This window comes from Meriones unguiculatus, chromosome 2 (assembly GCF_030254825.1).
Source record: "Meriones unguiculatus strain TT.TT164.6M chromosome 2, Bangor_MerUng_6.1, whole genome shotgun sequence".
NCBI classification, from domain to species: domain Eukaryota; kingdom Metazoa; phylum Chordata; class Mammalia; order Rodentia; family Muridae; genus Meriones; species Meriones unguiculatus.
This window is the reverse complement of record NC_083350.1, coordinates 180224144-180237394: the sequence shown is the minus strand read 5'-3', so window position 1 is coordinate 180237394 and position 13251 is coordinate 180224144. Positions and strand designations below refer to the sequence as shown.

Genomic DNA, 13251 nt, shown 5'->3' with positions numbered 1-13251 from the left:
ATTATACAATATCTCCTGACCCCAGCTTATCTTCTCTATCTTTCTCATCCCTGGTATCTCCCATCAGAACCCTGTCATTGAAGAACAAACAGGTCGTCAAATGAAAACAATAGTTGGGCATGAGCCTTCACAAATTTTTCCATAATATAGCCCTGAACAGTGTGTACTATTTTACAAAATGATGTCCACTCTAAAGGAGTTTACTACAGCATGTCAATTAAGATTTCTGATTGTAGTGTTCTTTTCTATAAGAAGGTGTCCAGTACACAACACTGTCCCAGCTTAAACCTAATTTACTATTAATTTAAAATGAAAGCTTGATTGCCTGATAATTAAAATCTCAAGTCCCTGAAGTCGATTAATGTTCTTTCCTTCAGTATCAAACTTAATTAAATGAATTAATACAATTTACAAAAGTATATTTTGAGGAACACAAGTGCTAAGGGTGTAAATCAGTGATGGGCATATGATTAGCACATATGGGACCTGGGTTCCAAGTAGAGACAATCTCTTAATCAAATCAATCAATCAATTAATCAATCAATAAGAGTATTCTTAACTTTGGGCAAGAGCTTTTTATTGGATACCTGTAAATGATACTTAAGATAACCCCTCTCTTAGGTTGCACTGTTTTCCTTTAGCCATTATTCCCTTGTTTCAGTTTTATTGTAGTAATTATACAGTCAATGGGATTCTACTTTGCATTTATTGATTTGCCTATAGCCTGTCTTTCAAAAGAGTCATCAGACCAGGTACTCTATCTCTGTCATTCATGCTCATTCCTAGCACCAAAGACTATCTGCCAAGTGGTTGGGTGCAATGCACAATGCACTCATTGAAATTAGTTGCACTAATAAATATGGTCTGAAGTGTCATTAGAAAATTACAATTTAGTTAAAATTTAAAATTGAATTATGCACTAGCTAATTTCTGTTAGATTGTATCAAGGTAAATTCCTTGCATTGTAAGTAAATTTCAAAATATATAAGTGCAATATCATGGTGACATAACTTGTAAACACAATGGTCAAATCATTTGCCAACCTGTAACTTAATAAGGAAGAAAATATCATCACATGTCTGATAGTCTTTTAAATAACATCTTTTGAAATGTGATTTTTTTCATTGTAAATATAAAATACATTTATACTACTTTTCCTAACCCACAAACCTAAGGTGTCATTTCGCCTTCTGCTTCAAGTTTATATTATCTGCTAACTTAATACATATTTCTAAGTTATGTTGCAAGGAATAAGGTAATAATGAAACATGCTTTGTGTTATTTTCAGTTAGCAACTGAAAAAAAAATAAGAAAATTATATATTGTAAGACCTTAGAAATCCAAAACTAAAGCCCAGCATGGTAACACACGCCTGTAATTCAAGCACTCAGGGAGACAGAGGCAGGGGAATCAATGAGAGTTCAAGGCCAGCATGGCCTACAAAGTGCAGGACAGCCAAAACTACACATAGAAACCCTGCCTCAAAAAAAAAATCTAAATACAAATTCATCAACACATTTTTCTATAGTCTTACACCTACAAAACACTTAACAAATTTATTCCAGCTTTGTATGAACTAAATGTAGCAAATATAAAATAGAATAAACTTCTCTGAGCATTAGTGACATAAGTATACAATCATTTTGTGTGCTTGACATGTGTGTGTTTATGTATCTGTGTGTGCACTTAAACATACCTGTCTGTGTGCATGCATACCCATGTGTGTGGGAGCAACAGAATAATATCAGGCGTCTTCTTCCTTAATTTCTCTCCACGTTACTCTTTTTTTGTCCTGGTTCTTTCAGTGAGCATGAGCTCACTGATTCAGCTAGACTGGCTAAGCAACAAGCCCTCATGAATCTAAGTATCTATGCTGTTCTTGGTATACACTGCCACAATCAACTTTCCTCAGACACTGGGATATGAACTCAGGTCTTTAAATTGTACTGCAAGCAATTTACTGAAATAGCCATCTGGATAAAAGCTATGGATTTTCAAAGTGTCTGTGAAAATACAACAGTTTTACTCTGGATTGAAAATGCTTTTGGTGAGGAGGCAGAAGGTTGGTTCAAATGCATGGTAGATGCAATGGATTAAATTTTCCAAAATTATTGATATTTTGTAGCAGGTTCAATCTTAGGAAACAATGCGCATTAGACAGCAAAACAAGTCCTATTACAATTTTGCCTTAAACTTTTCCCACATCTCCACAAAAAAAAAAAAAAAAAAAAAAAAAAAAAAAACTTACAACTTTTTTTCCCCCTTTGGGATCCATTTGTTAAGACAAGCATAAACTTGCATAATGAGAGTGCACTTGGGAATGTGATTCAAGTCTGTGTCTCACCTGGGATCTAACCTGTAGTCACACCAACAAGGTTTTCTTCTTCACCTGAGCCTCTGACCTTCTGAAAACAAAGAGCCCCAGCTAGTGGTCAGTATGAACTTTTACCACACACAGGACTGAAAACAACAGTCTGATTCTGACCTAAGACCTCCCCTTTTGAAACCTTGCTTCAAGCCTGGGAAGTTTATTTTGATTATTTTATTTCATTTTGCAGGCTATTAAAAATCTGGCAACTTACTGACCTGAGGGCTTGAAAATGAGTAGCAGCCTTCAAGCATAGATTGCTTAAATGGGCTGAACTTACTGCTGAATTTGTACTTAAATTTCGTTACCTAGTTAGAAAAAAGATAATGGATTTTTAGACTAATTGTCCTATTCTGCAGTTTCTTCTTCTGTCAGAGGCAGAATGAAAAACATTTGCCATTGCTAATACTTTAAAACTATTTAAAGTATGAGGTTAGACAATGCAGCATCCTTAATAACATTAAATGTAGAGGAAATTTTCTGCTAGACCTTCAGAACCATGCACTCAAAAGTGTGCGTACTCAACAGCAATCTTTATAATAATTGCAATACATTTAACAGGTAGAGATATTTCTTAGGGAAATAATGAGAGGCATTCACTGTAACAAAGAGTGTAAAACACAGACAAGCACACACCAGCTGAACAAGTGACTACACCAGGCAGATAGACACGTGCAATGGTCTGAGGAGCCTGCTTCGCTGATCCTAGCTCAGGGTGAACCTACTCATCTTCCCAAATTACCATATCTGAGCATGAACGTAACCATACACAAGGAACAAAAAATTATATATATATGTGTGTGTGTGTGTGTGTGTGTGTATGTGTGTGTGTGTATGTGTATGTATGTAGACATGGCATACTACCAGATGATAAGGAGGAAATAATAAACCTGTATCTTTCTTTTACAGGCAGTAATCCTCTAACTTTTTAAAAATTTTCTCTTTTTCTCAGAAAAAATTATGGAAATGTTTGACTTAAGTTTCTTGGTTTTCTATGTAAAGTGACAATAGTTCCAGTCTTCATAACATTACTACATTAATGTAGCCATGCACCGTGGCACACAGAGGGAATCCCAGAATTCCTGGAAGCAGAGGCAGGCAGATCACTGAGTTTGCAGCCAGCCTTGTGTACAAAACTAGTCCTGGACAGCCAAGGCTACACAGAGACACCCTATCTCAAAAAAAAAAAAAAAAAAAAAACCAACCAAATAAACAAAAACAAGATACTATTAAATGACAAGATGAATAAAAGTGACCTAAGATAAATTTAAAATAAGGATGGTTTCTATTTTGAGAGTGGATGGTGTGTGCGCGCACGCACGCATGCGTGTGCGTGCGCGTGCGCGTGCGTGTGTGTTTCTTTTCAGAGATGAATAAGTAAATTCTGCCTCCCAGAACACAGGTTCAAATATCAACAGGTAGTTCATGGCGGAGCAGCAAGTGAAACTGTTGTTAGCAGCTCCTAGGTTTTGCCTTAGAAACATGGAGGACTCTCCTCCTCATTCCTCAGTAAGATAGCTCAGGCCCTCCCGATCCTTGCTTGTGGCATAAGAATACAGATTTCAGAGCACATGATCCCAAAACATGAGGCATGCTTTTTTTATGAACATAAAGAAATTATAAGGTTTTACAGACTAAAAAAGGCCTTTGTAGTTTTTTAAACCACAGCTAATGTGTTGGAAAGGTAAAATACTGTCATTTGATCATCTATGAGGAGTGAGTTTTCTGGATATTTTTGAATTCTCACTGTATGTATGTAATTGTTACATTGGTGCTACTTAGCAAGGAACATTTGTGTAGTATGTTTCCCTTAATTGTCAATTATAATTAGTACATTGAAATAAAACACAATGACAAAGTATTTCTAAGTCTTTTTCATTATGTCTTAAAATTGTTGGCAGTGCTATGAGACAGTTATGTGGTAGAATAATATTCCAGTTTGACGTTCAAATAAACTCATTAAGCAACTTTACTTATAGATTTACATCGTTTGAAACCAAAAGCTACTTTTAAGGAGTATTAATTACTTGGTTTTATAGAAAGTTCAGAGTTAGTCTAGGCTTCTTTACCAAATAATATATAAGAAACAATCATGCATAAGAAGTAAAACTTCATGTTTTGAAATGTCCAGGCCATTTTCTTTTAGAAGTATATGACTTACTATCAGAAGATGTAAAGAAATCCATTTATTTTTGTAACTTTCTTTTACATGCAATAATTTTCAAATTATTTACCAGAAGTGTATTTTCTCATATGTTCTATATAACTTCTTCATTGTGAATATATCCATTTACTTATTTCTACAATTACTTAATTTTCTATTGCCATTTACTCTAAGAGCTTCTGAAAAATGTTTTTGTCCAAAAATAAATAAGTGAAAAATCCCCCTCCTAAAACTAATGTTCTCTCAAGTCAACTAATCTAAATTTCAAAATGACAGAAATTAGAAGGCACATTTTGCAAAGCAAAAGTATATAATTTATTAAGGCCTATGATTCTTATTACTTCTGTATTAAGTAGCTTATCTTGAACTCACATCTTTCAGATCATTTTTCTCCCCATGCTTCTTGTAATTCAGCAGAGATGAAAACAAACACAAACATACACATACACATACACACACACATACACACACACAGACACAGTGACTCTCATTAAATTAACCCCCAATGACATTGTTTGTTTTTTCTCTTTCAAAGCCCTCATGTTAAGACTCACAGGAACCCTGGATTTACCAAAACACTATTCCAACCCATATAACAACATTTGCTGGTAAATACTAAGCTGATTTAAAGCACAAAGGGATCAATTACTTGGTTATGTATAGTGGTTATATTGGAACCACTGGTAGTTTTCCACAAGGGACCCTCTATCTCACCTTAAGGAAACTGTACCCAAAAGACAATGGTGGCCCTGGATCAGAAGGTGATTAAGATTGTTTAGAAGAGATAATTGGCCACCTGGATGGTAAAATGATGATAACTATGGAAAGTGTTTTCCTGGCCTATTAGTTCACCACAAATTTTGAGCTTTATAATATCATATGTGATAGCATTACTATAGTAATTTGGCAAAATATGAAGGACTAACAGTACATATAAGTTCCTTATGAACATAATACTATGGTCAGTCTCAAAAATATACATAGAATTTTGTCATATATGTATAAAAATAAAATAAATCCACCTAGCAAGTTTCATTTTATTTAATTTTTACCTCAATGCATTTTTAGATAAAACAATAATTTACACACCTGCTAAAGGTTATCACTTTAAAGTAAACAACCTTGCACTTGCATAGTTTCTGTAATGATGTTATTATTTTAATAATATATCTAATGTTTTATTTTAAATATTGTTTTTATATTGTCCTGAATAACTTAAAATATAAATTTATAATGTATGCAATAAATTATAATTATCTTTCTGGAAGAGCAATTAGTGAATTACCACATTTAACTGTCTTCTCAGTGCCTTTAAATCCGGTAATTTTATTACTTTGTACTGTGTGTTTTATTCTCCATTGAAATAAGATCTTTTAAGTGCAAACTTTGGGCACACTATGTGAATCCAGTTATCTTACCTCATAACTAAGACATAAAAGCTAAATGTGTATAAAGTCAAGGAATGAGTTGATTTGTCCCACTGAGTTAACTTATCAGTGACCTAGAATGTCATAATTACCACTAACACAGTTTTAGCTTTATTTAAATATCAAATTGTGATAATAATAACTTCATCTGTAAGAACACTGGATATTCATGATTATTTATATCTGAATAAGGACAGAAAACTTTCTGCAAACAAAAACCAATGGTGTCTCATAAACATTGGAACAAATTTAAGGTTCACGTATGACTGCCTTTCAAGCAAGTTGTAGAAATAAAGTATGCAGGAATGTCTCAAGATTAATAAATACGAAAGCAACCACCATTCTACTTGAAATTCCAAATTGAAATATTTATTTCACTATAATTAGTTTTTAAAAGAAAACTTTACAGTGAATAGTAATGAAAAACAATTATACAAAACAAGGTTATGTTTATCAAAACTTCCCGGATATTTCATGATTCTTATTTATTGTTGTGCTGTAGATGGTGTGAATTTATGTGTCTACTTGTTCAAAATTTTAATTACTTATGAATATTTAAACACAGGATCAAATGAATAACATGAATCCTCCAAAGAATATTTGTTACGATGGAAACAGGGAACAACTTAAGAGAATCACTTTTGCTCAGGAGAATCTACAGCAATATATTTCTTGTAACAGTCCCTCTCCTAGAATCTATGATGTAAATACAATGAAAAATCTCTGCTCCGGTGAATGACTTAACATCATATGTACCAAAACTTCATCGCAGTGACTCTAATGCAACTATAGTGCAAATGCTTAAGACATTTTAAAATCCAGAATACATGACCTTAGTCTACTACCCGATGGTGCTGTGCACAGCACACCCTTCGTGAGTTCAGACAGTTAAGCATGAAGTAGCCTTACAGTCTAGCTACTCCAATCAACATGAGACACCTACCTGCAACCTGAACTGTAGCCCTGAAATGTGAAGAGGCAAGCTCTGCCTTTATCCAGGCATGATTTCCCTTCATGGAAAGTCACTGGATGGCATAAACAGGGACTCACAATGCCATTTCTGAGACAAACCTCAGTTATTTGGTACATGCATGAGCAGTATCAAGACCTACGGGAACATCAAGTAACTTCCACCATTTAGCAGCTGCTCACTCCAAATAGCCTTGTTCCCTGTTTATCCACACTGAGCTCTTCCACCAAAGCACACTCAGATCGCACTGCCGAATGGCAAAAGGAACACAGCTTCAAATGAAATCTCTTATGCAGAAAAATGTTCTCTGTTAAGTGTGCAAGAGGTTAAAAATTGATGAAACAGCAAGACAGCGTCTCAACCCAAGCTTACCTGCTCTATTCAATCACCAAAGCAGTCAAGACTACAATGAAAGCTAATACTGTATTATTAAATCAGTAAATCTCATTTACATTCACCTCTGACCTGAGGGGGTGGGGAGAGATGACACCCACTAGTCAATAGAAGAACAAACAGTCCCCAACTTGGAAATTCACACGACCTTGGGTGTGAAATTCTCACAGACTGAGTTTCAGGAGTTCTATTCGCATCCACAGCACAACAACATATGTAAATGAAGCCATCCTGGCAGAAATATTCCTATCCCTCCCGTCTTCCCTCCAGTACATGTTAACAAGCTCTGCATTTCGCAGTCCACATTCTGGATATGGAAAGTATTATTTATTAGCCAGGTAACAGGTCATTCAAATATGTTTTTAAATTAAATGTATTATAAAGGACTTGGAGAATTTTATGACATACATACACATATCTGTGGGCTTGATATTGATCCCTTACTAACCCAAGCCCCATCAGAAGTGTTCACCTAAAATATTTTCATTAATAAAGTGATACGTATTACAACATTAACTTCACAGAAACAAACAGCTCTCAACTTCTCTAACACTTTAATAATCACTGTCTCCAGTATTATTAGAAGAGCGTCTCGTATTGTCCCAAATTATTAAATTCTTTACAATTATTACCAAAATCCTCTCTCAAATTATAGAAACAAACATAACTTATTTTTAAATTTTTTGCACGGCTGTCTGTTTTTCTCACGCACTTGCAATCATTTATAACAATATTCTATTCTTACCTTAAGTCAACAAAAATAAAGTCCCCAAAAAGACTCCTAAACGTTGTGGAAATACGAGTCACAGTTTTAAAAAGAAGAAGAAATAATGATGATGAAAAACCGTCTTAGGTTGGAAAAAAAAAATCAAAATACTTAGAGTTAAAACTACAGAAATCTCCGAAGTCACGCTTGAGTGGGCGCCCAGATTGCAAACACAGGAGTCTCTCCCACGTCCGAGTCGCACTCCTTTGTCAAGTTAAATGGGTCCTGCTGGTGGCGCGGGTCCCACCGGGCACAGAGGGCTCCCGTGGGCGTTGCCTCCCGGTGCCCACGCAGGCGAGGCGCGCACAGCCCGGGTTCAGCACCGACACGCTGTGGACAGCACCAGCTCCGCTCACGTCCAGTTCGTCTCACTCCCTGAAGCAGGCTGATTCTCGCGCCTCCTCCCTCGGCAGGACCCGGGCTGCCCGTCAACCGGGTGTGCCCCGCCCCCACATCTGACGTAACTGCTTTGCATATCAACTCTCCGGGCGGTGAGGGGCGGCCCCTTGCCTGGGTTTCGGAGGGGTTCGACCGCAGCGGGCCAGGCTTAAAACCTGCCTGGGCATTGTCGGACTTGACGCTCGGCTCGCCGAGCCCTGCGGAACCAGAGGCTGCGGCGGTGTCCGCGCCTCCGCCTTCGCGGGGACCGCGGCTCCCGGGACTGGGCCCCGCCGGGAAGCCATCCAGCCCTGCCCCGTTCATCACGCCCTTCTGATCTTCCAGACCAAACTTTGGTCCTAGATGGGCGCCTGATTCAGAGTTCTGCTCCTAGGTTCTCGGGGCTGTTGGAGGGAGTCCCTGCTGCAGAAACTTGAGTGGATTTTTTTTTTAATAACTGAGCGCAGGAAGAATGTTAGAAAGCGTGTAATGCTTGTCACCACTAGGAAACAGGATTTTTTTTAAGTCATGTGACTGCACCCTATTTAGTTTATGATAAGCCTCATCGATTTGGAGATCCCAGGATTTTTTTTTTAATCGTTTTAAAATGACGTTTTGTTTTAAAGTTCTCAGTTTCAACTCTCATCGCCAAATCGAGAAGCCTGTGCAACATCTATCATGTCAAATAAATCACGTGTTCTAGGAAAGATAGAATGCGCTGGAAAAAAATGTCATAGTTTTTAGCAGTTTTCTTGGTGTACATGATCCTCCTTCTCCCAGGAGGCTTCAAGAGGACTTTGACAAAGCAAAGGGGCCTGTTTGGTTAGGTTCACAGCGATCTCCAACTTGTAAACAAACGCTCCTGAATCATTCACACACCTTCCACATACACCACCTCCACCGAATGCTAATTGCACAAAAAGAAAGTACTGTATAGAACTAATCTCAAGGGGTTTAAATTGCATAAAGCTTTTCCATTGAAATGTGCATCTTTTTAAAAATGCATACGATTTAACGCGCTGTTTTCTACCAGATTGCACCAGTGTGTCGTCGTTTCCCAGGAATCTAAGCTAACTTAACACCAGACCCACTCCTGCGCCCTCAGCAACGTTAATTAGAAGATAAACTTGAGTTTCCTCAAACAGCGTTAACACACAAAGACAATAATTCTTAAACTCAGAGCAACCTGCCATGCTTTATTCTCCTCTGACAGCTACCAACTTTATGTTGATATATAAATGACAAATGTTATTTTGAAGTGCTCAGTATGTATGCACACATACACACACACACACACACACACACACACACACACACACACACTTATTGTCTCAGATCCCAGTACACTTTTAATAGCAGACACCACTGCAGAAGATGAAAGGTAATTCATGGGACCAGGTGGCTATTGTCAATGACAATTACAATAGAGCTCGTTGACTAGCCTGCCCTTAGGCTGGTTGTGCAAAGAGAAACAACCCAGACATTGCTTTGATGTCCTTCCTGTTATCATGTCAGAGAAGATTAGATGGTTCGCTGCAGAAATGCATAGGATATCTTATACATTCTTGTAAAAGTCAGGAAGACATATGGAAATTATTTAATCGGCATCAATTTTCAGCTCACTCTAGTAATAAGACTTTAAGGCTTGAATCCAAATGAGGCAATCATAAAATTATTCAGCAACTAAAGATGACAAAACTGGGAAACTTCCAAACATAAAGGGGAAAAGCTAATTGTTTTCTCATTGTCTCTAAAAAGAATGGAAGAGAGCAAAGAAGAGAGGAAAAAGAGAAAGAGCAATAGGAGGAAGAGCAATTTTGGCAACCATACATAGAGACACATATCAGGAGCAAAGCACCCATCAATTCTTTTGTTTGTTTAATTTTGTTGTTTTTTGTAATATTCTAATGAAATGTGGTGAAATTCAAACTATTCTGAACCTTTCGTGACTTTCCGTATTAGTATGTTTTGATGTCATTTTTTTAAATCTATAGAAAAAAATCAGAAATTTCTATTTTAACATCTACAATTCTTTATAAAGTTTCCTCTGAGCATTGCTCACTATGTTTGTAAAAACAGACCTCAGCATAAATATGCTGGGCGAGGCAGAGAACTGAGAAGGAAACTGACTCGACTAGTCTCTGAGAAGACACGGAGGAAAATGTAGAATGGGGGCCTCCTGACTAGTCCCTTATCGTGTCAACATATTAATATTATTTATGGTCACATATGGTCGTGAAGCTCAATGTGTAATGGCTTATGAGTTCAGATAGCTTTAGACTCCTGGAGAGTCATATTATTTCAAGTTTATTTCCAAATTATAATATCTTACTGTATATACTATTCAAAATTATAATCACTTTAGCCTACATACTATGCCATAATTGTAAATCCTCTAATGAAAACAATAATACATGGTTTTCTTTATGCTTTATTTTTGAGTCTGCTGACTACTATGTTTCAGATTGTTTGCTTTGCTCTGTTTTGTTGTTTTGTTTTGTAAACTTGACATAAGCTAGGGTCATCTGGCAATAGGAAATTACATCGGAAAAAATGTCTCTGTGAATAAGGTAAACCTGTGATGCTTTTTCTCTTTGAATGACTGATGTGAGAGGGCCCAGCCCGCTAAGGATGATGCCACTTGTGGGCAGGCAGCCATGGGCTTTTAAGAAAGCATGCTGAGCAAGCCAGGAGGAACAAGCCGGGTTCCTGTAAGGCCTCTCTGCCTTGGCTTCAGCATCCAGGCTCCTGCCCTGTGATTCTATCCTGCCTTTCCTTCATGAGGGACTACAACTGTATGCTGAAGTAAAACCTCGAGTTGCTTTTGGTCACGGTGTTTGTCACAGCAAGAGAAAGCAAAGCAAGACGTCTTCCATGACATCTGTTGCAAACGAAGAATGTGTTTGCTGTGACAAGCAGAGGTCTGGCACTTCTTAGTCTATGATCTTCTCTTAGTCCCAAGAACAAAAATAGAACAAGGTAAAGAGAAACCTCATAGCCACAAATGACCTAATTAATTAAGATCAGGAGGTTGTGGCATAGCATGAATGTTTCAGAGTGCCCAAATGCCTACCATGTGGCATGTGCATAATGACGCTGTCTCCTAATAGCCTAAGAGTGCATGTTTTCAAGAAGTAGATGGTTAATTACTGATTAATTTTGTTAAGGAGGAATGTTTAAAATTATACCTTTGTGTTGTGGCCTTTTCTACCAAGAAATACAACATACAAAAGATTTTATATTTGGCATTTGAAAGTATATACTTTCTTCTTCTTTTTTCTACTATGATTTCCTTTTCCCCTTTCTTATTACCTATTCTCCCAAGCCAATTTATGTTCTTTATTTAAGTGCAATTATATTCTAATGCACTATTCAACTAGTTCACTAGTTATATGTGTGTTGTGCCAATAAGATTCTTAAATACACAGTCATGTTACTAAAGAGAATAGAGATTTAGCTCATTTTTTAAACATCTTTACCTAACCCCAAATTGAAACTAAAGGAGTTTTGCATATATGTGTGCATAATAGGTTGTTATAAACAGATTTTCAAGCTTGTTTTCTTTAAAATATGGACCTACAATTTTAGATATAAAAATAGGAAATTCAGTGCTGAGGAGATGCCTAAGCAGGTGAAGACATTTGCAGCCAAGCCTGAGGACCTGAGTTCAATTCCTGGTTCCCACACAAGGGACAGAGAAACCCAGCTCTCATAAAGTGTCTTCTCACCTCCACCAGTACCGTGGATTGTATCCCCAAATAGAGAAATAGATACACGTAATAAAAATGCTTCGACGGTGACTAAGCTTCAATGAGGAAATATAAAGTTACACATTGGAAGATAGTAGTTCACCGTGTATATATATAGCCATTCATTCTAAGTATAGTTTGTAACTATTACATCCTTTTTCATGAATCACATTATTTAATTTTAAAATTTCCACTGCATGTTACAAATGGAAATCAAATTCTGTCCTATCTACCATAGTACAGAAATTTTCATTGGTTTTAGGTAATAGATTTTAAACTAAATTTGTAGCAATAAAGTTCTTTTCTTTTTAAGAATATTTAAAATACTTAACTGATTTTTATTGTATAAATGTTTTCCTTCATGTGTGTTTGTTTGTCACATGTGTTCCTGGTCCATGTGGAGGAAAATAGGGTTTCAGGTTCTCTGGAATAGTTATAGTGGCTATGAGTGACTGTGTGGGTACCGGGAATTGAACCCAGGTACTCTGCAAGAACAGCCAGTGCTCTTAACCATTGAGCCATCTCTCCAGAAGCCAAGGTGTTTGCATATTTGTGTGTATGAGACACAGACACAGAGACAAGAACAAAGAGAGACAGGGAGAAAAAAGAGACACAAAGACACACACACAGAGAGAGACAGATATACACAGATACAGAGACACCGAGAAACAAAAATAGAGACAGCGACATGGAAAGCAGACACTCAGAATATGCACATGAAAGTCAGAGAACACCTTACTAAAGTTGGCTTTCTGGGGATCTAACCTAGGTGGTTGGGCTAGCAGCAATCATCTGTATTCACTGACCTACACTGCTGGCCTTAAAATTATCTTATAACTAATATTTTCACTGACACATAAAAACTTACATCAGGATCGTTTTTTGTAATCATGAATTTATCAACATAACAGTACCGTTCATCAAGGATTAAAGGTCATTCTCAGAAACATGTGTTCACTGTTGCACAGATCAATGCAAGCATTACTTTAGTTCCTAGTGTGTAAAGAGGCCTTTTTAAATTTCACAATAGCAAGAG

At 36.9% G+C, this 13251-nt stretch overlaps 1 protein-coding gene across 4 annotated transcripts in view; it reads right to left on the bottom strand.

The window, feature by feature from the left end:
* Fstl5 (follistatin like 5) overlaps positions 1-8653 on the bottom strand; it is a 692962-nt gene extending 684309 nt beyond the window's left edge. Inside the window, exon 1 of one of the 4 annotated variants that reach the window (XM_060378450.1) lies at positions 8068-8653. The gene's annotated coding sequence lies outside the window, so the exon portion shown is untranslated. The remainder of the gene's footprint in view (positions 1-8067) is intronic. The other 3 variants (XM_060378449.1, XM_060378448.1, XM_060378447.1) reach the window with 3 other exon arrangements.
* Between the last annotated feature and the right edge of the window lie 4598 nt (positions 8654-13251).